The sequence below is a fragment of the Monodelphis domestica genome, chromosome 1 (assembly GCF_027887165.1).
Source record: "Monodelphis domestica isolate mMonDom1 chromosome 1, mMonDom1.pri, whole genome shotgun sequence".
In the NCBI taxonomy this organism is placed as follows: Eukaryota; Metazoa; Chordata; class Mammalia; order Didelphimorphia; family Didelphidae; genus Monodelphis; species Monodelphis domestica.
In genome coordinates, this window is record NC_077227.1 from 420,368,681 (window position 1) to 420,394,418 (window position 25,738).

Sequence of the window (25,738 nt, forward strand, 5' to 3'; positions counted from 1 at the left end):
GCATGCCTTGCCTTCTGTGGGTAACAATTAAGAAAACACAAGCTGTATCCCTGATGCTCTTCAGTTTCTTATCTAAGACTTGTAAAGTGGCAACACTTTTTAGGTTCCTTCTGGCAGTACCATCTGTACTGACTTGAATCATCTCAACAAATGAATGAAAAAGCATTTATTAAACAATTACAAAGCATTGTTTTAAGAACTAAGGATGTAAGTGAAAAAGCAAGATGGTCCCTGCTTTCAGAGACCTTATCTCCTAAAATAAGGAGATAGCATATAGGGGAGGTTTCAGTTGCAAGACAATTGAAACACAAATTGAAAGAATTCTTTAATGTCATTTTCACTGATAAAGCAGTTTTAAATGTTAAACTGATTGACAATGTCAAGAATTTCAGTGACAAGAATTTCCTTCAGTAGCTGGGTCCTCAGTAGCTATGGTTGCTAAGGAGGTATAGGCTGAAATATCTGCAGAGGCAATTGATAGGTTGCAAATCCACAAGAGTTGTGCCACCCTCTGATGGCTACTGGGGCCATGCTAGAAGCAAGACTGGATCTACAGGTACTGCTGTTCCCAAGGCTCTTGGATTCTGGACCCTAGATTCTCTCCATGAGAGTCTTAGGGGAGGTGATAGTTAAGATGTTGGCAGTGTTTTGACCCTGCTGGTACATATGGTCTCTCAGCTTTCCATCAGGATGCCTTACTACTTCAGCTAGGTTGGTTTGCCTGTACCATAGATGGTAGTCAGTGATGGAAGGGGTGGGGAACCATTTTCCATAGGATTTGCTTCTCTGGTAATGGCTATAGGAGGTAAGCTAAAAGCAGAGTCAGTGTTCTAAAGAAGATAAGTCAAACACATAGTCTGTGGACTACAGTTGGCCTATAACACTCCCAAGTGTGACCCAAACCAGATTCAAATGCAACTTCTATCTGATTTTAATGAGTTGATGTATTAATGGAAATAGATAAATAGTTGTGATTTTTGTAGTCAATATACAGCCTATAGGGATCCTTATGTATGCTTTATTGGCCCCTGTTTCTATTTCAGTTTTATACCATTGATCTCAAGGATAGCTGTAATTTCATTTTGATTAATTTTTAGGAGCAGGACTAATCTAGGCTTTCATATTTGATATTGGGATAAAATGAGGTAGGTCTTTTAAGTCACTGAATGATTTTTTAAAAAAAAGGAAGTTTACTTAGCCCTAATAAAGAAAGAATATTCAACAAGGATATAATAGCACCTAGCTTAACTAGACAAGCGCTTTCCCACATTGCTTCCAACCTCCATATGAAAATATGTCTAGTCAGCAAGGTGAGAGTGTGATAACTGAAGTGTTCTTGGGATATCCACCAAGTTTGAAGGACCCCAACACTTCATAGTTATGCCCTTAATTTGCCAGGAAGTTATGTCAATGTAGCCAGCAGCAACTAGGAAGCTGTATCCAATGTCTCAATAGAATTTAATAAAGGTAAACTGAGATATGAGGTAGCTAGGTGGCACAGTGGATACAATGCCAGACCTGGAGTTGGGAAGACCTCAGGTACTTACTAGCTGTAGGATCCTGGGCAAGTCACTTACTGCTGTTTACCTCAGTTTCCTCATCTGCAAAATGAGCTGGAGAAGGAAATGGCAAACTTCTCCAGTATCTTTGCCAAGAAATCCCCAAATAAGGTCATGAAGAGTCAGACATGACTGAAATGACTAAATAGCAACAAACTGAGACACAGAATTCAGAGCTTTATCAGTTTGTTAGCAGGGTGTAAATCTGTTAATAAAGTGGGTCAAATGTCTACCTCAATTAGGCTAATGACCCAGAGGAGGAGGCACAGCTCCTTTTTATAAACATAGAACAAAGAATAAAATAGGATGGGTAAGGAAAATAATGCAATTCGTTATAGGGATGGCAGCATCATGGGGATGAGAATTATATAATTGGTTGGAAATTGGGAACGAGAGGCTAGCAACAACTCCCTCCCTCCCTTCTGTGACTAAGAAATGTTTATTCTTTGAGTCCACCTGCAAGTTAGAAATAGTGGACCAGTCTTCTTTAGGCAATAAAGCAGACATACCTGAAGGATAGCTTGGTGGTATAAAGATATTCTATCAGACTCCCTGGTGGTCCACCTGCATCCCTCAAAGATAACAGATTTCCTTCAGGCAAGAATAGAGCAGTCATTTCCAAGAGAATGGAACTTCTAAACTTAGCTCATACACAAAGAGACAAAGAAACATGGCTTAAATAATCACACAAGATGGTCAGTAATGCAAGATAGGCTCAATTACCAAATAGAACCAATGATAAAAAGATATAGAATCAATTTAATTTCTCCACCAGGGAGAGGAAGCTTCAGTCTTGCCCTATTCCAGGCCACCCAAGTCCTTGTTTTCTTATCCTTTAGGGGAAAATTAAGCTAACCCATAGGGGAGGGAAATCCCTGGCAAAAGATGGTTATATTATATAAGTCTTAGAAGGTTCTCTTTTATGATTTGGATTCATGCCTCAGCAAGACAACAGATCCCCTTATTATTAGTTTGAAAAAATAGCTGCTTCTTCTATATCCCTGAGCAGAGAACCACTAACTATCACTATCCTTCTCTTCCTTTGATACTTGCTGAATGATCTCCTGACCACAACTTCCATGGCTCTATCATGTCATTATTTGAAGGAAAGCAGTATCCTCAGAACATCTAACTTTCTCTTCTTTGGGAAGAGCCTTAAATCTCTTTTTAAGTTTTAATAATCCAGCTGTCCTTTTCCTTTTCCTTTCTCTTCTATGTAACTTTTATCTTTTCTCTTCTCCATCATCCTTTTTCCACCATTGAAATGTTGTTTCTGTCTCCATTAGGAATATTTCATTTTTCACTTTTGGGAGAATGGTGATGCAATCTCTCAATCCCTACCCCTTCTGTTACAGGGGAGACACATAATTTCCCCACTCCACATTTTGATTGATATTTTCAGTCTTGTTTTTTTCATACCTCATATCTAAACACTTCTTAATAACTTGACAATCTCATTTAACTTCCATTCCTAAATTTCAATATTAATTCCACAACTCTACCCACTCTTCTTCAGTTTTATATCAATCTCCTATCTCTTTCATCAATTTGCCCTATCTGACCATTCCACTCTCAAAATTTGCCTTACCCACTAATTGTTCCATTTACTTTTTCCTTTATTTTGTCTTGACCTATTGACTACCTTTCCCTTTTCTTTCTTCATAGTCTTTTTTCCTCTTCAAATTACTTTCCTTAATCCTTGATCCTTTTATATTTCCTTAATTATCCTTGATTTTGTTCTTTTATCTCAAAACTGAACTTGATTTTGGAAATTATTCTCCTTTACATTTTCCTCAATTTCTCCCAAATTTTACTAATTTTATCCTCTCCAAATTCAGCCTCTGATCTACTTACCATCTGGTGAGGGAGACAACATGTACTTCTGTAGATGCATGTAAAATCTGTATGAAATGGAAACAAGATTATTGGTATGGAGGAGGAGGAAAAAGTGGGGAAGGACTGCACTTGCAGCAGCTGTTGGGGAAGGGTTCAGAGATCAAGAAAAGTTTCATATAGAAAGTGTTATTTGAATTGAGTCTTGGAGGAAACTAGAAATGCTAATAGTAACAGTGAGGAAGGAATCCATTCTAGGCATGACATAAACTAGTATAAAGATATAAAGATTGTATATAGAGCATCCAGTGTAAGGAACTTTAAGAAGGCAAATTTATCTAGAGGCTAAAAGTAATAGCTTACATAGAAAGAGAGCAATTTTAAAAAGTGTATTAGGAGGAAGGCAGCACAAGTTTTTATTTCTCCCATTTTACAGATGAGGAGACTGAGGCCTAAATGGATTAAGTGATTTGCCCAAGGTCACATGGCTGGTAAGTGATAAAGCTGGGACTCAGAACTAGGTTTCCTGGGCCTCAGCCATATTTTCCTCTATACCACCCAGCCTTTCTCATTACTTTTATTATCTGTCTAATAGAAGACTTGGGAGGGCTCAAATGAAAATTCAGAGGTATTACTGGAGGCCACAAATATTGATCATTAAATTTTCAGTGTAACCATTTTTGCCTTGGAAATCATCAGTGCTTCAAATCAGGACTTTATTTATTGATTGTCTAGACTTAACTAAATAATGGAGAAAATGTTAATAAGACAAAACTGAAAGGTGTGTCCTGTATCCTTTTTTTTTTTTGAAAGCTGTTGTTAAAGATTTACTAGTGTCCCCTTAATGAGAGCCTGTAATTAAAAAGCTTTTAAGGTAAGTATACTCTTGAACAAATATTCCATGAATATAGAACTCATAATTCTCAACAAATAGTAGATGATTGGGTTATAGTAATAACCTATCTCCAGCATAAAGGGAATAGAGAAGGTCCAGGAACTTTAACCTTGATAGGCTATTAACATTTTAATAGGATTTGTCAGATACTCCTCCCTGGAGAGCCTAAAAGATGAAGGAATGTAGACTATTAACATCATGGTCCCAGTAGAGGGACTGAGTTTGCATTTTATACTATATTCCATCCCTTAAGTTGCCTGGGACCACAAACTGACAAACAGCTCTCTTGGGAATCTTACAATTGCAATTAAGACCTTCAATGGAGAAGAATTTTCCAGACCAAGTATTCCTCCCTGGCCAGTGCTTCAATATGTGTGTTATCTCCCTTTATTAGAATATAAGATCCTTGAGGGAAGGGATTGCCTTTGCCTTTACATCCCTAGTGATAATACATGCTAATTCTTTTATCCAACAAATGGCTCTTGATGATCAATTTCATATACTATTTTCTCTCTGTGGACAAACAAGGAGAATGATTCTAGACCCAGTTCTGCCGACACTTGTCTGTCTGACCTTGGACAGTTCCCCTCAATATTTTAGTTTTCTGTAAAGTGAAGGGATTAAAATAGACAAACCTTTAAAATAGATAAACTCTTCTAGGCATTGGTCTCTTACTAGCCAATATGTTGGTAAATGTTTAACAACCTCTCTGAAAAGCTCCCAACACTTTTAAGGTGAAATCTACTTTATTAACATTTTATTTACAACTTTTTAAAGACTAGACTGAACAAAACAACAAACCAAGCCTTAATTTGTAGCATATGCTTATTTCTGAGGTATAAATGCTCACATTGAAACTTTGACAATCATCATCCAAGAACAGGTTCAAGATGACTTTTCAGAAGACCTCTACTTCTAGGTCTAACTTTTTATGAAATCCTTTCCAGTTTTTACCCGAAAGCATTTCAGAGTTGTAAGGGAGGTCAAAAGACATCTAGCTGAAACTGAACCCAACTCTAAATCTCCCTCACAATATAGTCTTGGTCCTCTAGAGAAGGGAAAAGATCATCTCCTAAGGCAACCTACTGCATTTATGTAGAGTTTTAAATATTAGGAAGTTTTCCCTTGAGCATAGGCAAAATCTGCTGCTCTGGAATTTCCACAGATTTCTCCTAATCTGTGGGGTCAAGCAGAACAAGACTAATCTCTCTATGAAGTCTAACACCTTCAAATCCCTTCAAATACTTAGAGGCAGTTATCATATTCCCCTTCTTTCCAGACTTCTCTTCTCCAAGCTAATCATTCCCATTTCTAGTAATCAATATTACATGGCATGACCTCAATGATCTGGTGAATTTCCAGGTATCTCTATGTCCAATATTTTTGTACTATACCTACTCTTTAGTATCTAATTTAATAAATATAGTTCATTTTCTTTCCTTCTCTTTTCAGTTTAATGCTCTTTTCATTGATGTATATATTTTACCAATCATCCCAGGATTTAAGCCATCCATATATGCATATATGTGTATATATAAATACATATGTATACACAGACATATACCTATATTTACATGTACGTAAATGCATAAATATGGGTATGCTTATATACACTGTCAATGTAGAATCTAAGCCCCCAACTTGTAGCCTAGAAAGATTTAATGACCCCCCCCCCCAGTTCATTTAGCTTAAAGGTGAAAGCTTCAGGTTTGACCTGGTCACTTGAGAGTTCCTCCCTAAGGGAAAATCCTAATTCACTAGTCTCACACTAACAGTAGACCTTAAAGTAGTTAGGTGGGGAGGGCTAATCAAGTGTAGAGTATCTCTTTTATCCCATGGGTTTCTCCCCTGAGGCCAAAGTCCTTTACCAAAATGGCCTAGCCCTTTCTGGGTCTTTCCCTTTTGTGTCCATTGTAAAGCACCAGCCCCTCACTGTTATTCCTGTTGGGGACTCCTTATTTTCCTTTGTAACCATTGTAAAGACAATCAACTATCCCCCTCATCCTTATCCCCATTTTCCCCTAGAAAGGTATTTAAGCTTCCCAACTTTAATGGCTCCTTGGAATTGCCCAGTCTAGGGTTCCCAGGGGTCAGTGATCAGAGCAACCAGAGTTCAATCTTTGGACTCTGTGTTGGTGTGTGACACACAGCTCTGAGTGGAGGCCTAATTTAGTACTGTACCCCTTTCCTTAATTGAAGAGTGTTTTTTTTTCTATTTAATAATTCTGTGTTTTTTTTCCAGTTAGCAGCACATCTGGGTGTTTTTCCATCTCTATATTCTCCTCATTATCTCTCACCCCAATATCCAATTTGTTGCCAATGACTCTTGATTTCACCTTTGCACCATCTCTTAAATATGCCCCTTCTCCCTGTTACTACCACAACTCTGGGGCAGTCCCTCATCACTTCATGCTTGGACTATTGCAACAGTCTGCTGCCTCAAGACTCTCCCTACTCTATTCCATCCTCCCATCAGCACTGTGGAAGAGAGAAATTGGGAAAGCATGCAAAAAGACAGGAAAAGTTGAGACTGGTGACCTGTCATTCAAATGAGAATATTCTTTTTGGAATGTTACTGGGAGAAACAGTTGAAGAAAGGAACAGACCAATTGAAGGGTTAGGCCTTTAACCCTGAAGACAGAAAGGAGAGGTTGTCTTTTGGCTTTGAAGACAGAAGAAAGAAGGACAAAGTCCAGCTTTCTGTCTCTGTCTCTCTCTTTCTCTCTCTGTTTCTCTCTCTCTTTCTCTCTCTGTCTGTCTGTCTCTCTCTCTTTCTGTCTGTCTCTGTCTCTCTCTTTCTCTGTCTCTGATTCTGTCTCTGTCTCTGTCTTGCTCTGATAATGACTGAACTTCCAGACCTGTCAGCCATTTCTCCCAATTGAACTATATTCCACCATCCTCCAATCTAAGACTCATCCTAGTGATAGGGAAACCCCAAAATCCTCTTTCCTTACATTTCCTTATCCTTCCCTATCTTTTCCAATAAACTCTTTATTTAAGATAGAGAAGAGAAAAAGTATTTCATTTGAAACATCACAATCACCCCTGAGTTGATTTAGAGAAACCAGAAGGAGAATCACCAGAAAAGAGGGGGAGGCAAGAGGGAGGGGAAGGGAGGAAGACGGAGGAGGGAAAGAAGAAGAAAGAAGATAACTGCCTGATCTTTAGTTATCAATTACCAATCAATATAGTCCCTTATTACAGCACCCACCCTTTAGTTTTCCTAAAGCACATATCACTTCCCCTCTACTCTGTTTGACATTCAAAACCCTTCATAACCTAGCCTCCTCCCTTCTTATGCTTTACTCTGCCATGCACTCTGATCCAGAGACATTGGCCTCCTTCTTCTTTCCCTGACAAGACACTCCATCTTCAGCTCTGGCTGCTCCCCATGCTGGATGCTTTCCCTCATTATCTTCACTCTTGGTTTACGTGGATTCCTTTTAATCCCAACTGAAACCTCATCTTCTACAGGAAGCTATTCCCAACCCCTCTAATTCTCTTTTCTCTTATTCACTTCCAATTTATCCTATATATAGCTTGTTTGTACAAATTTATCATAACATTAATTTGTACAATTGAATTGCTCCCAGAGGGCAAAAGCTGTCTTTAAAAAAAGCAAAAAAAAATATCACAAGCTCTTACCTTCTTAGAATAGATACAAGTAATGGTTAAAAGGCAGAAGAGTAGTTAGGGATACATAATTGGGGATTAAGTGACTTGCTCAGGGTCATACAGTTAGGAAGAACCAGAGGTCAAATTTGAACCCAGAACCTCCAATCTCCAGGCTTGGCTCTCAATCCACTGAGCCACGTTTGCTGCTCCAAAGATTTTCTTTTTAATCTAAATATGTAGCCAGCAGGTATTCTTATGTTTAGATTGGTGACCACCATTTGTTTGAGTTTGGCATGACTGGCACAGAGAAATGAAAAGTTGAATGACTTGCTCAGGGTCACTTAGCCAGTATGTGTTAAAAGTGAAGGTAAACTGAGAGATAAGATTCCAAGCATAATTTATTTATTAGTTAGACTAGCTTATTGTTGTTTTCAGTAGTAACTGTGGACCTTGTCTACTTGAAATCTGGAGACCTGAAATAGAAAAGTAAATTGAGAGAAAACTGTTTCTTCTTGAACTGACTGCAGTCCTCTGGCTTATGACTAGAGCAAGCTGCTAGAGGGAAACCACCCTGAGGATCTCCTAGTTACAATGAGGATAGATGAGAGACACTGTTAGTACAGGGGAATGCTGCCACACAGGAATACTGGCACACAGGGATGCTGGTACACAGAGGACTGCTCTGGGGTTTACTCTGGGGTTTACCTATTGATCCCTACTGATGGCTGATGGATCAATCTACTTCCTAACCTCCTTCCTCCCTCACTCCCTCCCTTTTCCAACCCTCTCCTCCCTTGCCTCCCCCACCTCCCAATACTTCTTGAAGCCTTTGGTTTCTTCCCTCCCCCCTAAGTGAACTATAAAAATCTTCTTTTCTTTTCCTTTTTCAGGTAGGGGTTTATTGGGATAACAGGATGGGAAACTGAGGAAAGTGGGATGAGGGTTTCCCTAATCTATAAGGGGAATTTGAGAGGGTTATAGAAATAGTCCAATAACAAAAGTGAGAAAAGGAACAGTTAAATAAATGGAGGACAACAGCTAAGATCCTCTTTCTTCTTTTACAACACCATCAAGGTCTCTCAGTTTCTCCTGGCCAGCTTAAACTCTCAGAGAGACAACCAACTCAAAAGCCAAGTTTCTCCTTCTCCTCTCTCTGTCTGTGGCCAGAAAAACCCCAACTCTTGGTCAGTCAAAATCTCAGAGAGCGCAAGGGTCTTCCCTTGATCAGAAAGCCCCCCAAAACAAGCCAGCACAACCAGGGTCTTCAGCCAGCCTCGACTGCCAGAGAGAGAGTGACTCTCCCAGTCCCCTCCCCCAGGTCAGCTCAACTGCCACTCCTCCTGGGAACATTCCATTTTAGAATCTTCCTCTTGATTGACAAGACACCTGTCTTAGTCTCTTGCATCTTGGCTTGTCCTTCAAAACCTTTCTCTCTTCATGCCTCTTCCACAGACCCTAATTCTGTCCCTGTTCCACAGTGACTCACCAGTTTCAAATTGAACAATGGGCCTTAATACTTGATAATCCCAGTTTAGGTGAGGCTAGCCACCTAAGAAAATGCTAAGTACCCTTTTAGTCTTGGAAGTTTCCCCTATTGTATCAGACCCCAGCACCTGTGCAGGAACCATCCTTTGGGTATCCTTTGTAGTAGACCATTCCCTAATACCCCCAGCCTTTGGCTATGGCTTCTTTCCCAAGTCTGTTGGCATCCTGTCAGTGTAGTTTGGACCTCTTATTTCCTTGTAGCCATTGTAATGTCAATCAATCATACTTCCAGTTCTTAGTTCCCCAAATGGTCTACAAGTTCCCCAAATTCTATTGTTCTTCCTGGAATCATCTAGCGAGGGGGTTCTCTTAGAGATACTGTTGCCAGTGCCAGAGCCTTTGGCTCTGTGTGGTTTTTAGGTGCTTGACTCTGTGTAGTGGCCAGATATTGAACACTATCTCTTTCCTGATTAAAGACTTGGCTTTTCTGACTCTTTAGTAGTTTTGTATTTTTCCCAGGTTAATACCCATAATATATCAACATTATCTATAGGATTTTCTTGGCAAAGATACAAAAAAATGGTTTGAAATTTCTTTCTCCAGTGGAGTTAAGGCAAATAGAGATTAAGGGACTTGCCCAGGGTGGCTGAGACCAGATTTGAAATTAAGTCTACCTCATTCCAGGCTCAATTCTCTATCCAATGAGTAATTGACTTGCCACTAGTTAGGCTAACAGTAACCGATAAACTGGATCTCTTAATAACCAAAAACTCTGGATGACGGCTGACCTGGTCTTTTAAACCTAGGTATAGCTTCCTGCGGATTGGCCTGGCAGTGCATCATCTAGATCTCCTGGTTCTCCCAGACAATCCAGATTTGTAGACATTTTAATGAGGAAGTGGGTTGAGAGTCACCTTAGCTCCTCTCTATAGCTTCCTTATTGGGACATGGAAGTAATATTCAGGTGACAGCATTAGTCTGCAGTCAATGGTATTTAGTCTGCAATCCTTTGAATTTGAATTAAGTGGGTGGTGGGTGAGGTTACAAAGATGCACAATACCAGGGTAGAGATACAAATTGAGATAATAGAATTGAGGCTACCTATCTGACTCTTTGGCTCTTTGTGACTACATTTTGGGTTTTCTTGGTAGAGATACTGGAGTGGTTTGCCATTCCCTTCTGAGGCAAACAGGGTTAAGTGACTTGCCCAGGGTCACATAGCTAGTCAGTGATGAAGGCCATATTTTAACTCAGAAATATGAGTCCTCCTGAGTCTAGGTTCAGCCCTCTATCCACTATGCCACCTAGCTGCCCTGCCTTGACCTCAGGCAAGTTTCTCCAGATTACAGGTGAAGGGTGAAATTACAAAGCTAAGGAGTTTAGGCTTACTTACTAGTATTAAACCTATATCAGCTTGATTGAGCCATTAAAATGGAATTAAAATCAATTTTCCATTTTATAGAGACAAGGCTTGAACTCAAGCCATTCCAGTTTCAAGGCCAGCCTTCTATAGGGAAGAAGGGGATGAAAATAGGGCACAATAACATATAAATAAGTACAATACAAATATCAAATAAATAAATACAATATAAACAAATAAATACAATAGAGGATGCCTATAGCATTGACAAAAAGGTGGGGAAGATTTGGTAAGGTTTTATGGAGCCGGCATTTGACTTTGAAGGAAGATAAGGATTTTGAACAGAAGAGACAGTATAGAATATATTCTGGGAACAGAGACCAACTTGTATAAATACCTAGATGGTGATTTGGGGGAACAACTAGTAAGTCCAGTTTGTCTAGATTGTAGAAAATATAAAGGAGTCATATGAAGTTAGACTAGAAAAGTAGGTTGGAACTGGATTGTGAAGTTAATTAAATGCCAACCTGAGGAGTCTGAATTATATTTAAGGCCCAATAGTGATACATTTAACATTGTTGAGCAGGGGAATAACATAGACCTAGGCAGATTAATTTGGCAACTGTAGAGGAGCAGGATTAGTGAAGAGAGAGATCAATTCAGTAATACTAACTAGTCCAGGTAAGATGGAAAGATCCAGGAAGCAGCTGGTGGCCAAAGACTAGAGTTCAGTTCAAGATTAAGGATAGATAGATAGATAGATACTGGAATCTTCCTTATAGCAATAATAATTGAACACATTAGTAAATATCAACCTTGCCACTAAAGGAACATCAGTTCCTGGTGCAGGATTTAATTTTGTATCCCTTGCTTCATTTCCTCCAGTCATTCTTATATTCCTTGTTGACAAATCCATTGTTTTTCCTTTGAGTTTCTTATTATATTTGTGAGTTCCCTTCTTTGTGCTTATCATTTGGGCTTCTCTTAACCCAAAGTGTTTCTTAAGGTTTGCAAAGCACTTTATATATATTCTCATTTATTTCAGTTTGTTCTAGTTTCCCTGGTTCATCCCCTCTTCCAGTCTACTGGATTTTGTCCATATTTTTGTGCAGTTCTGGATTGATAGAGGAGATTACTTCTGTTCTTTCATTTTCTTTTGCATTACTCTATATAGGGTCTTTTTTGGATATCTGCTTGGATCTACTATAATATTTTATGTCTCCATCTTAAATAGAAATGTGAGACAAACTTTTGTTTTTAGTTGATACAGGGGGCTATCATGGGAGAAAAGACAGAGGTACACAGTCCTAATTACTCTTCTAGATTAGGGAGTGCAGGGGGAAGGAGAGGCTATTCAGACCCTCTAAAGATCAGCTTCTTTAGGCAGAGTAGGTTGACTTTATTTATAATTTAGCTCCAAGTTGTTAGGACCTTCCTTCTTCCTCTTCTCTCTGCTCCTATTCTTCTACCCTCCAAACTCTTGATACAGGTCAGTATTCAGTTCTACTTTTTTCTTCTTTATATAACCATCAAGTGGGACTGGTGAGCAAGTCAGTCACTTACTATGTGCCTGGAAGGCACTGTGCAGGTGTTGGGGAAACAAAGGAAAGAAAAAAAAATGTTCCTGTCCTCAAGGAGCTCATGTTTCATTGTGGGAGACAACATGGAAAAAAAAAGTGTACCTACAAGATAAAACCAGTGTAAATGAAAAGTAATATAGGAGAGGCACTGACAGTGGGGATAGAGGAAAACCCTGAAGACCTCCTCTGGAAGGTGAGATATAATTTGAATCTTGAAGGAAGTCAGGAGGCAGAGAGGAGAATAGAGAACATTCTGGGCTGAAAGGAGAGCTGACAGAAAGGGATGGGGTAGGGAGAGTTTGAGGAAATCAAGTAGGCCACTGGATTGTAGAGTATGTAGAGAAGATTAAAGTATAAAAGTATTTCATTTGTTTTTACTCATATCTAATTTTCAATGATCTCATTTAGGGTTTTCTTGGCAAAGATATTATAGTGATTTGCCATTTCCTTCTTCAGCTCATTTTACAAATGAGGAAACTGAGGTGAACAGGGTTAAGTGACTAGTCTAGAGTCACACAGTTAGAAAGTGTCTGAGGTCAGATTTGAACTCAGATAGAAGAATCTTCCTAATTCCTGGTAGAGTATTCTATAAAGTATACAACCTAGTGACCTCTACAGAGTATAAAAAGGAGGAAAATATAAGGAACTAGGTCCATGTTGGTAAACCTATAGCACCTGTGCTAGAGGAGGCTGCTCTCCTTCCCCTCTCCACTGCACCTGAGGATATCTTTCACATAACCTGCCCATTTGCCCAGCAGTCCAATGGGAATGCTTCCTCTCTCCCCTGTCTGGAGTAAAGAGGCAGCTCACATGCAGGGTGAGGGTTGTAGTTTGGGCACTCAGTCTCTAAAAGGTTCACCGTCCCTGAACTAGGTTGTGAAGGACTTTGAAAGCCAAACAGAAGATTTAATATTTAATCCTAGAGGGAGTCATTAGAGTTAAATGAGTTGGAATGGAAGGGTGATATGGTCAGACCTGTGCCTTAGGAAGATCACTTTGGCAGATCAGTGGAGGACAGATGTGAATAAGGAGAAACTTGAGACAGAGAGACCAATCTGAAAGCTACTTAAAAATATCAGACCAAGTTGTTAATTACCTTCTAAGCCTGAGAAGCCTATTTGCCCATGCGTCGAAGAGAATACTCCTAAATGCCAAATTGATTTCATCCTTTTTTTAGGCTGTCTGTAGTATATCCCCATGGAAATATTACCATGTAACCACCCTTGATGAAAGCATGACTTCCTGTTCTGGTAACTTACTCTTCCTGCCTTCTGATGGACATGACTTTATTTTCAAACCAACCCAGCATCAAAAAATGACTACCACCTCACCCACTTAACCACTACTGTGCCTACCAGATAGCTTTACCAGGAATATTTTTCTTGAGAATTATTCTCACTTATGTCTCTTAATGCTTGGCTCCTAAAAATGGGTTTATAAAACTCCTGCTCCCTACCTATTAGCCTATATTAGGAAGGAGAAACTCTATCCTGTCCCCATTACCTGCATCTCCTGCTGCCACTCTCCACTCTGAATTCAGGAACTGTGACCCAAAACTTAGTGAATGACCTTCATTTAATAATAGCAACAAAATCATAAAGCTTCCAAAATGCAAGGGCTTAGCCTTCCCAAGGAGACAAAGTGACTCTCCCTCCCTATTTTTATTCTATAGAGTCCAGATAAAAAGGAAGTAATTTTGGAAAGATAGGTAAACAGAGTGGGGTTTCTCTGTTGTGGGTAGACACCCACTGCTCCACCCATTTGGCTGTAATCACCTAGCAACCTGCGTCATTGCTACATTACTTCAGTGCCTAACCACCTTGGTACACAGTCTCTCAAAAGTCCAAAGTCACCTGATGAGGAAGGGAGATTTCATCACACTCTACATAACCAGTATGAATCTGGAACTTTAGGAAGATGGGTTATGCTTGTTCATAGCTTGAGTTTTATTTCCATTTTCTTCAAAGTGTACTTCATTCTTCCCAAGAAACTGGTCAGAGAAGTGTTTACCTTCTCTCTTTTAACCTTCTCTTAGGATTTACTACTGCACTTTGAGCATAGATTGCATTTGCTCAGCCATGGCAGAAACACAAACAAACAACACTCAATCTATTTGGTTATTGTAAAATGTTCTTGACCTACATACTTTCTGGAAAGAAGATATCCAGTCCTCTGCTGTTCTTATTTGTAGCTTCCATGCCTGACTCACTGTTACTGATGCCTTTTTACATGGATGAGAACCCCTGTTCAAACCTTTTATTCATTTACAGCACTTTTCTCCTCCCAGAGATTAGTTTGCCTAACTGACTTTCTTTGGCAATAAGTAGCTTCCTGCCAAAGGTCCAATGCAAACAGCATCTAACCACATGTTTTAGGGATGCTTTTTCAAAAGGAACTTTTTAATGATCTAAGTTCCTTTCTAGCTCTAGCACTGTGTGATTCCATGATTATATAAATTCACTGCAGTCTGGCCATTTTTAGGTCATCAGCTGTGTGTGCTTCTCCTTCTCCTTCTAACCCAATCCTTCAGCACTCACCCTGTGGTCATGTTCTCCTAATGGTCTAGGAACAATAAGAAAATCAGCTGCTCCCTTTTTGGGAAATAGTACATAATCAATCACTCTATGATGCCACTTGCCTGTGATTTCCAAGATCACCCATCATGGGCCATCCCTGCCCATGAGCTATCATCATCTGTTACAGTGTGAGTTCCTGGAGGGCAGGAATTGTCTTGCTTTTTGTCCAGTGCATAGTTCAGTGCCTGACATATAGTAAGTGCTTAATAAATGTTTTTTTCATGCATTCACTCACTCATTCATTTACCTACTTATTCATTCATTGACTGTTTTTCATAAATGACTTCACAGAAGAGGTAAAAAGGTTGACCTAGATATACAAAGAAAGAAATTGGTAATTCTAGGGGAAAGAAATGAGATTTGCAAGTTCATTGTTGGGGAGGTCATTTAGGGGGAATATAATAAGTAGGCTGGTATAGATGAAGCAAGGTAAATACAGGATAATAATTAAAAACAAGTTTGGACATTTGGGCTTAAAGGAACTTGAATGTTAGGTTATAGAACCTGGGTGGGTCCTCCCTGTTAGATGCCAGAAATGTTATTGTTCTGCCCGTATCAGTCCTTGGGTTTAAATCCCACACAGGGAAAAAGAAAGCTGGAGCAATCAGCAAGCATTTATTAACTGCCTACTATAGGGCAGCTCCTGTGCTAGATGCTAGGGATACAAAAACAAAATGAAAATTTCCCTGTCTTCATGGGGCACTCATGTACATATGGCGTGCCAATATCTTGTTAAGACATTAGCATCTTAGTTACCTGTGATTATATTCACTGTGCTAGGGAGGAGGGAGACCTCAAATAATTCCCTTCTCACAGAGGTATTTGAAAAATCATATATAACATAGATACCACATGATAGGGAGCGGCATTTGCAGCTAGGAGAATTGGGAAGGAACTCACATAGTAAGTGGTGCTAGCTCTGAGTTTTGAAGGAAAATATTGATTCTAAGATGTAGAGAAAAGGAGGGAGCACATTCCAGGAACAAGGTACAGTTAGTGTAAAGGCATGGAGAGTGGAAATAGAGTACCATGTATGGGGTGTATGATAAAAGATGTATACATTTTTAATAGTTTTTTCTAATTTATCTATAAAATTCAACATTCTTTAAAATTCTTTACATTTCTCTCTATCTTATAATCTTTGTAACCTATAACCAGATACTTCAGGTAGGAGATGGAAGGATGGATACTTCATGTTCTTTTCAGTTGCTAAGATTCTGGGACCATTTTTCCTATCTTTGGTTTGAGACTGACCTCAACTGTGCCCATATCACAGGGAACAACAGTAAGGAGATTAGGAGACTTCTCTTGATTATTCTCTAGATTCTGCATCAACTTTACCCCACTTTGTATTCTGTAAATAAGACCTCCTAACATTAAAAAATTATTCATGACTCGTTTGTTGACAAATATGTCATCACTGAGTGGGTAGGTAAGATCTACTGTGAAGCTCCATTTTAGTTACTTCCAGTCTGGTCCTTTTGAGATAGAATCTGGTAATATTGCTATAGAATCATCTCTATTTCTGGCCCAGAAATAGAGATGATTCTATAGCAAAATACTCTATTTGACCCTCTGTGCATCTTCTAAGCATCAAGTGGTTTCCAAGCCACTTGACTGGCATAGAAAAAGGATTTTCTTTAATACTTTTGCAACTGAAAGTTTTTCTTTCCATTAAGTCATTGTCTTTTCACTCAAACCAAAGTAGATCATTGGACTAGGAACCAAAGCCTTATATTCCAGTATTAGCTCTGTCATTAATTCACAAACTATCTGAGTAACCTTAGGTAATTTAAGAGTGAATCAAATTTTCTTTATCAATCAGCAACTTTTAACTTAATGAGTCAAAAACTTAAGCACCTCTACTTAACACTAAGCAAGAGAATTCACAAGTCACTTACTAGAGTAAACTCACCCCTCCAAAGGCTATTGCCATCCTGTTGGGCAAATTGAAAGTCTGCAATTGGTTCCTGTAAAGTAGAGGAAGGGACAGACAATAAAGTGGAAAAGGGACTATAAAAAGTCCTGACCTTCCTGTCGGAGAAGCTTCTCCTTTGGACTTTTTCTTTGAAGGACAACTTCTCTTTTGGAGGACTTTGCCTTTTGGGCTTCTCCTTGGATCTTCTTCTCCTTGGGAGTTTGTCTTTGGAGATTCTGTGTTGGTGAGCTGGGTGAGTAGCTGGCCTACCTTTCCTGAATTCTGGAGAGGCCTTCTTTTCCTGAAGGAGACTGCATTGGTGGAACCCTTGCTGAAGATACCACCAGGTCCTCTGACTGAAAATTACCAAGCCCTGCCAGGGCTGAGCCAGACACCAGAGCAACACCTAGGGTGGCAGGCTAGACATTTCTCTACCTTCTTCTTACATTTTCCCACTTTCATTCTTTCCACATCTTTGTAAATAAAGCTACTAAAAGTCATTTTGACTTAACTTATAATATTTTTAAATTGGTGACCATAATATTACTTTAGAACTTTCATATTAACATAAAAACCTAAATTTTATATTCTTACAGTTAGCTTTCTAACCTATCAAATGATAGATTTGAACTAAGTGATCTCTGAGGATCCTTTCTAGCTCTAATAAATCTTTAAATCTGAATCCATCTGAAAGAAGCAGGAGAAGGTGCTTTTAAACAGATATATGACTTTGAACTAGTCTTTTCCTCTCTGTAAGCCTTAGTTTTTATTATCTGCTAAATGAGAAGTCTGGAAGAAGCAATCTCTAATATCCTGTTGATTTTAAATTCTATGAGAAGAGAAAGAAAGGCCCCACATATGCCAAAATACTTAGAGCAGAATTTTTTGTAGTAACAAAACACTGGAAACAAAATAAATACTCACCTATTGGCATATAACCAGGGAAATTGTGACATGTAAATGTAATGGAATATCACTGTGCTGTAAGTCAGAGCAGCATGTGAAGATTTATATCAACTGATATAAACAAAAGTAAGCAGAAACAGGGAAGCAATATACAAAATGACTATTACAGTATAAATTAAAAGAACAATAAAAAATAAAATTGAATGCTGAAAAATTATAATGACTAAGATAGGTCCTGTAAGGGTAAAAAGGGGGTTAATAATAAAAAAGGTTGAACTGTATTATATTTAAAATAGGGTCACCAGGAATTTAATTTATTCCAAAGAGATTTATTAAAATTTACTTACAAAATATAAAAAGAATGAAGTAGGAAATCAGAGAGAGGATAGGGTAAGATATCTAGCCTAAACACTAAGTAATTTGCTCCTGGCCCCTGGTTCAACTGGGGCAGGGAGAATTAGTCCTTAGCCAGAGAGGCCTCAGCAAAGCCGAGGACCTGGGGAAGTTCCTCTCAAGAGGTAGGTCTCTCTTGAGGCTGGTCTCTTCAAAGAATCCAGGAAAGGAGTCAGCTTTTTCACTCACCACGTGTCAGTTCAAAGGGAGAGATTCAAGGACAATCTCACAAGGAAAGGTCTCAGGTCTAGTCAGTAGATTCTTTGCCCGCCTCCAACTTGAACTCAGAATTCCAAAAGAAGTTGAAGTCTTCTCTGAAGATCTCAGACAATTCTCCCCCACAGGAAGTCATAACTCCCTTTTAAAGATACTTTCTTTTGCATCACTTCCTGTGCCTTCCTCCAATTTTTATGTCTACCAATCACTGTTGAAGCCTTGCTTTAGGACTGCCCAGGAGCAGTCAGTTTGAGTCTGATTTGTTATCCACTATTGCACACATGGGTCACAGACCACCTCACTCAAGTGTGAATGGAGTATTTACACCTTTGGTGATTAAATCTAAAAATGGGCAGGGGAATTAATTTAATTTTCATAATCAAGGGAGAGTTAAATTTAATCTTCACAGCCCCCAAGAAATTATATCGCAATGTGCTTCCCTCTCTTCTAGAGATAAGAACTATGGTATGGAACACTATATACAATATTGAATTTATTTGATTTTAGTTTCATTTTGCTGATCTGAATTTCCCCCAAATCCTTCTTTCTTAATCTTTGCTACAAGGGATGGCTCCCTGGGTGCAGAAAAAGGAGAGAAATACTGGGAAATGATGGTAGGGGAGAAAAAAACCCAATAGGTTTCCATAAAACTTTCAAATAAATACATACATTCTATAAGAAATCAATTTTATGAGGAAAGCTGAAGGGACCGAAATTGAACTTTCTCTTGCTTCACAATTTTGCCCAGAGCTGGCCCTCGCCTGTGGATATTCTGCTCAGTGACCTGGCATTAAGAGGATGTGTCCAGCCAACTCTGGGGTGGTCTTTCCAACTTACTTAAAGTCATAATTCCTCATTGGCTATTCCATTTGGAGATGCCTATTCAAATCAGGGAAGAGTAACTTTGACCCAAATAGAAAAACAATTCAGCCTCATCTTTGTGATTTTTTTTTTGTGATGAAAATTCAAGAAATAGAAAACATTAGAGGAATGAATAAGCTCATCCATGAACCAGTGGTTAATCTCCCAAGTCACCCATAGTATTTAATGGGCAGAGAGGGGGACTATGATTACTAATGTAGCCATTTCCTACCAATTTCTCATTTAGAAAAGAAAAGGTAGATATATTCAAACTCTAAACACAGCTAAGTGTTTAACCAGTATTAGGAAGCAATGTGTTATAGCAGAAAGTATACTGATTCTTTTTTTTTTTAACCCTTACCTTCTGTCTTATAATCAATTCTGTGTATTGGTTCCTAGGCAGAAGAGTGGCAAAGGCTGGGCAATGGGACTTAAGTGACTTGCCCAGGGTCATATAGCTAGGAACTATCTAAGGTCATATTTGAACCCAGAACTGCCCAGGCTTTCAATTAATTGAGCCACTTAGATGTACCCTATGCACACTGATTCTTGAGCCAAAGAAACTGGGTTCAAATCTGACTTATTATCTGCATGACCTTGGACAAAACTCTAAACCTTCTTTTGGCCTCTGTTTACTCCTTGGTAAGATGACAAGATGATGGGGGTGGGACTAGGTGACTTCTGAGATCCCTTCTAGTTCTAGAACTATGATTCTAAATTATTGCTGGCTAGGTAATTGTTACATAGTTCTTACTTATATTGAGTTGAAATCTGATTTCTTTATCAAGATCTGTTATTTCATCAGAGTAGGAGCAGTTAGTGAGGAAATTCCCTCATTAAAAAAAGAAACCCTTACCTTCCACCTTAGAATCAATATTGTATATTGGTTCCAAGGCCAAGGAGTGGTGAGGGCTAGGCAATGTGTGTTAAGTGACTTGCCCAAGGTCACACAGCTAGGAAGTGTCTGAGGTCAGATTTGAGCCTAGGACCTCCATCTCTAGACCTGACTCTCTATCCACCGAGCCACCGAGCTGCCCCTGAAACATACTCTTCTAATGCTGGTTGGCAACTGTTCTCAAACTCAAACTTTTTAATAACTCTTTTTTTCCCCCCAACAAATCTAAGACAGAAAGACAAGAGCTAAGCAAAGGAGAGTAAGAGAATTGTCCAGGGTCACACAGCTGGGATATTTGAGGCCAGATTTGAGCCCAGGTCCTCCCCACTCCAGGCCTGCCTCTCTATCCTCTAAGCCACTTAGCTATTCTCAGCTTGTAGTGTTAGAAAGTTGTTGAGAACACTGTGAAGCTGAGTGATTTGTCCTTAACCCCACAGCCAATATGTGACTGGAGTTGGTATTTGAATCCAGGTCTTCCCCTTTCTGCCTACTCTAGGCATTGCTCTTGTCCTTAAATACCAATAGAAAAATGCCGTAACATGTAGAAGAGGCAGGAAGAAAGCAGAAACTAGAATGGATTAAATTTCTGCACGGAAAATGGAGATGGTTCTGTTCTATTCTATTTTGTTTTGTTTTTAGGGGGGGAAACTGATAAGAGCTAACTCTTCCTCCTTGTGGTGCTTCAGGTCTACTACAGCCTTGTTTTCACCAGAAAGTACCAGAATTTGACTGGCTGGTATTTGATTCTTTCTCTCTCTACACTAGTTCTCTCCTCCCAGAGCTAGACTCTTCCTCCTTAGCTTAGTTTGCTAGAGGCATAGGCATAATCATATCATACTTCAGTAATCTACGATTTTAATGTGATGAGTATCCACTAAGACAACTCCTAAGCTACTCCACTCCCTGAGGGATGATCCTTAAAACCTGCTGCTGCTGGGGAAAAAAATCATCGCCTGGTAACCAACATAATAATAGGATTATAACCCAAGTCCCAAAGCCCATAGGCATGGGCACTCTCCCCTCACTGGCAGAGATCAACACCCTGTGCCTGCTTCAGAAGTGGACTGGAGCTGGTGAGAGCTGGAGAGAAGAGAGCTCTAGACATTTTTTCCAGCCTGAAAAGTTCAAACAGCTTTAAACTCATTTGGCTTCCAGAGAGAAGATTCATTTGAGTAATCTACATGAATAAAGCATTTTAAGGTTTCCAAAATACTTTCTCAGGGCAACACTATGAGGTCAGTAACAAAAGTCTCATTTTGCCTATTTTTACAGATGAGGAAACTGAGGCACAGAGAAGTTAAGTTACTTACAGATAGAGTCAGACTCAAGCTCATTTTCCAAACTTGGATTAATCATCTCTTACTCAGGGCATTACTGCCTCTTGGAATCTGGTTTGCTTCAAAGCTCATTTCAAGTGTCATCTTCTGTAGAAAGCTTTTCCTGATCCCTAACATCTCCCCCTACCCCCAGCTGCTTGTGCCCTCTCTCCCTAAACTTCCTTTTCTTCATTTTGTATCTGTTTTGTATATACATAAATCTGTACAAGTTATCTCCTCCATTAGAATAGCAGCTCCCTGAGGGCAAGACCGATTTCATTATCATATCTGAAGCTCTAATGTTTAGCACAGGGACTGGCACATAGCATGCATTTATTTTTAAAAAACCCTTAACTTCTGCCTTTGAATTGGATATTCATTACAAGGTAGAAGAGTGGTAAAGGCTAGGCAGTGGGGGTTAAGAAGGGGAAGGGGAAGGATTTGTCCAAATTCATACAGCCAATTAATTAAAGAGAGCTGAGCTGAGATTCAAATCCTTAATTTCTAATTCTAAAATGATTCCCCAATTTCTACCATAGTAATGAAGAAATATTATGATGTACAGATTCTCAAATTTTCTGGTCTCAGGACTCCTTTATACTCTTAAAAACTGAGGAAAAAATTATTGAGGAGGGGCAACTGGGTGGTTCAGTGAATTGAGAGCCAGGCCTAAAGATGGGAGGTCCTAGGTTCAAATGTGACCTCAGACGCTTCCTGGCAGTGTGATCCTGGGCAAGTCACTTACTCCCGTTGCCTAGCCCTTACCTCTTTTCTGCCTTGGAACCAACACACAGTATTATAAGATGGAAGGTAAAGGTTTAAAAAAAACTATTGAGGACCCCCCCCCCAGGGCTTTTATTTATATCTGTTGATATTTACCATATTGAAAATTATAACCAATACATTGTAATATATTTATTAATTGATTTGAAATAAATATTATATTAACATTTAAATGAATATAAAATTATTAAAATGAATGAAAACTAAAAAAAATAAAAAAATTATGACTAAACGTTTTAATGAAAAACTAGTGAGAAAGCTGGCATTGTTTTCTATATTTTTTCAAATTCCTTTAATGTCTTGGCTTAATAGAAGACAGCTAGATTCTCATATGTGCTTGTGCATTCAGTCAGTTAGGAGATGTTGCTTTGACTGAAGTATAGAAAGATAATCTGGCCTCACATATGTTCTAGGAAAGGGAGAAGCATTTGAATAGCCAAATAACCTCTTAGTACTCTTGTGTGAAAATAGTCCTGTCTTCATGGATCCCCTAAAACGGTCTCGGGGACCACCAGGAGTCCACAGGCCATTCTTTGTGAAGTGCCACTGCTGGTGAAGGTGCCCGGCAGGCAGGAGAGCTGGGCTGAAATCTCAGTTCTGACATTTATCAACTGTGTGGTGCTGAGCAAGTCCCTTTGCCACCTCGAGATTTCGTTTCCTCCTCTGTAAAATGGACATAATAATACGTGCCCAGTTGACCTTACAGGACCATAGACCCTAGAAAGGAAAGGGACCTTAGAAGTCCCCTGGTTCACCCCTGCCTCGTTTTACATGTGAGAAAAATGAAACTCGAGAAGGGTCAACATTTTCCTCAAGGTTATCCAACTAATAAGTGGCAGAGCCTGATACTGTTGGGAGAAAACAGAGCAGCATGACCTTAAAATGCTGTAGAAGTAGGAGTTGTCATTATTGTCCTTGGAGTCAGTCCAAGCTGGGTTCTCTTTTAATCCCCCATTTGACTTTCAGGAATGGAGTCCCCAAATGCTTTCCTTGTCTCCCCTGGCCTCTACCTCCTCAGAGAAAAGGACCAAGATATAAATGAGCCGGGAAAAATTCATTGACATCTCAGAGGGGCTTTCAGATTGGCAGTCCTCCCTCTTAAGCATCAGCCCGCTGGAGGCAAAGAGGTCGTCTAGGGTCATTTCTTCACACCCAGGCTCAAGACTGGAAATGCTGCAGCTGCTGAGTCTGATTCAAAGCAGGGCCTCTTTCTGCCTCCCTCCTTTGGGACCTCAGCCAGCTAGCTGTCAGTTGAAACTAGGGAGTGGTCTATTCACTGCAGTTAGCCTCCTTTTCTCTGAGATTACCTTTCAGGGCCTCTACCTGCTCTCAAGTTTAAATCGTTGCAGCTGGCCACTAATGTGGTGGTGCCTGAGTGGAGAAACTTCCATTTATGAAAACTCCAAGCTCCTTAAGCTGGCTTCCCTTAAACTCTTTGATGACAGAACAAAGACTGGTAGAGCTGGAAAAGACTTCAGGAAGCAGAATGGCAGCACTAAAGGGACCTTAGAAAATTAAGCATTAGATGTTCATTAAGAATTAGAAATGGGGGCAGCTGGGTGGGTCAGTGGATTGAGAGCCAGGCCTAGAGATGGGAGGTCCTAGGTTCAAATTTGGCCTCAGACACTTCCCAGCTGTGTGACCCTGGGCAAGTCACTTGACCCCCATTGCCTAGCCCTTACCACTCTTCTGCCTTGGAGCCAATACACAGTATTGACTCCAAGACAGAAGGTAAGGGTTTTTATTAAAAAAAAAAAAAAAGAATTAGAAATGGGGGCAGCTGGGTGGGTCAGTGGATTGAGAGCCAGGCCTAGAGATGGGAGGTCCTAGGTTCAAATCTGGCCTCAGACCCTTCCCAGCTGTGTGACCCTGGGCAAGTCACTTAACCCCCATTGCCTAGCCCTTACCACTCTTCTGCCTTGGAGCCAATACACAGTATTGATTCCAAGATGGAAGATGAGGGTATTAAAAAAAAAAGAGTTAGAAGGGACCCTAACACATAGAACATCAGTCCTGGGAGGGGTCTTGGGACATAGAATATTAGACTATAGGACTCAGAATTTACACATAGCATTTTAAAATTTATGAATTCTTTTATACACATTATCTCATTTTACCGCTGTATTGTGGAATGAGCATAAATTAAAGTCAAAGGTCCTGGATTAAAATCCTACTTCTCATGTTGCCTCATTTTTTTTAACCCTTACCTTCCTTCTTGGAAGCAATACTGTGTATTGGTTCCAAGGCAGAAGAGCAGTAAGGACTAGGCAATGTGGGTTAAGTGACTTACCCAAGGTCACAGAGGTAGCAAGAGTCTGAAGCCAGATTTGAGCATAGGACCGCCCATCTCTAGGCTTGGCTCTCAATCATTGATCCACCCAGATGTCCACTTCCTCAGTACTTTTATAATGTTGGGAAAGCCACTTAACATCCCCAACCCCAAGTTTTTTCACTTGTAAAATGAAGAAGTTGAATAGATGGTTCCTTTTAGCCATAAATCTATGATGGAATGATCTTCATAGTCTCCTACAAAACAGGCAGTATTCATTTTACAGATGAGGGATCTTCAATGCAGAAGAGTGAAGTATTTCCTTAAGTCATACAGCTAGTGAGCAGGAAAGCCAGAATCTAAAAATAGGTCTTCTTACTCCAAATTCAGTACTTTCCCCTATTATATATATAATACTGCCTCTTAGCCATAGTCCATCGGATCCCAAACCCTCATTTTACATATGGGGAAGCTGAGCCTCACATAGGAGATATCATACTTAATACAGGTAGATTTTAACTTTCCCACTACACTGCAATATCCGATTGGATTTTCAATATGGCAGCTCTTCCAAATCAACTTAAGACAATTTAACAAGCATAAGTATCTAATATCCACAAGATACTGTATGAGGCACTGGGCATATAAGGTTAGAAATAAAGTCTTTACTTTGAAGAATTCCAGATTCTTTGGGCCTTTGTATGTGTGGCAGTCAAAATGACCCAGCCACTTCACTATCAGGATCCATACCCACTACCTTTGACCAGGGGTCCCCGCCATGTATCCAGCCCCCACCACACTTCCAGAAGGGTCACCTCTTTCATTGGTGGTCAGAGCACTGTATGTGGCTGTGCTGCAAAGCATGGTGTCGCTCACGTACAGTACTACTTCTGGTGACATAATCCTTTGCGTAGCGCCATGTTCTGAGAGTAACTGAATGAGAACGAGGCACCTCACAAAGGATTATGTGGCTGCACAATGGATGACATCAGCATGGTGAGCCTCGATCTGAGGGAGGGGATTCCCCACTGTGTATACTACTGTTAGGGTTAGGGTTAAGGTTAGGGTTAGGTTTTTATAGTCCAGCAACTGGCTCTTTGTGTAAAAAGTTTGGGGACCCCTGCCTTAGACCTTCCTAATTAGCTTACCCTTATCATCAACCAATAGCTTACCTTAGTGTTAACTGATTTGGTGTCAGGCTCTGGCCAAATCTTCCTCTCTGACTAAGAGTCAGGCAAAGAGGAGGACCTTCTGATACTATTTTACTTCCTAATTAAG

The 25,738-nt window shown here is 39.7% G+C and overlaps 1 long non-coding RNA gene across 1 annotated transcript; it reads right to left on the reverse strand.

Moving 5' to 3' along the window:
* Positions 1 to 1,414: 1,414 nt before the first annotated feature.
* LOC130456427 (uncharacterized) lies at positions 1,415 to 25,373 on the reverse strand. The gene is made up of 4 exons (XR_008915262.1): positions 25,276 to 25,373; positions 16,819 to 16,873; positions 3,414 to 3,460; positions 1,415 to 2,150 (listed from the first exon to the last, which is right to left on the reverse strand). It is a non-coding gene; the product is annotated as an uncharacterized LOC130456427 (long non-coding RNA).
* Positions 25,374 to 25,738: the final 365 nt, after the last annotated feature.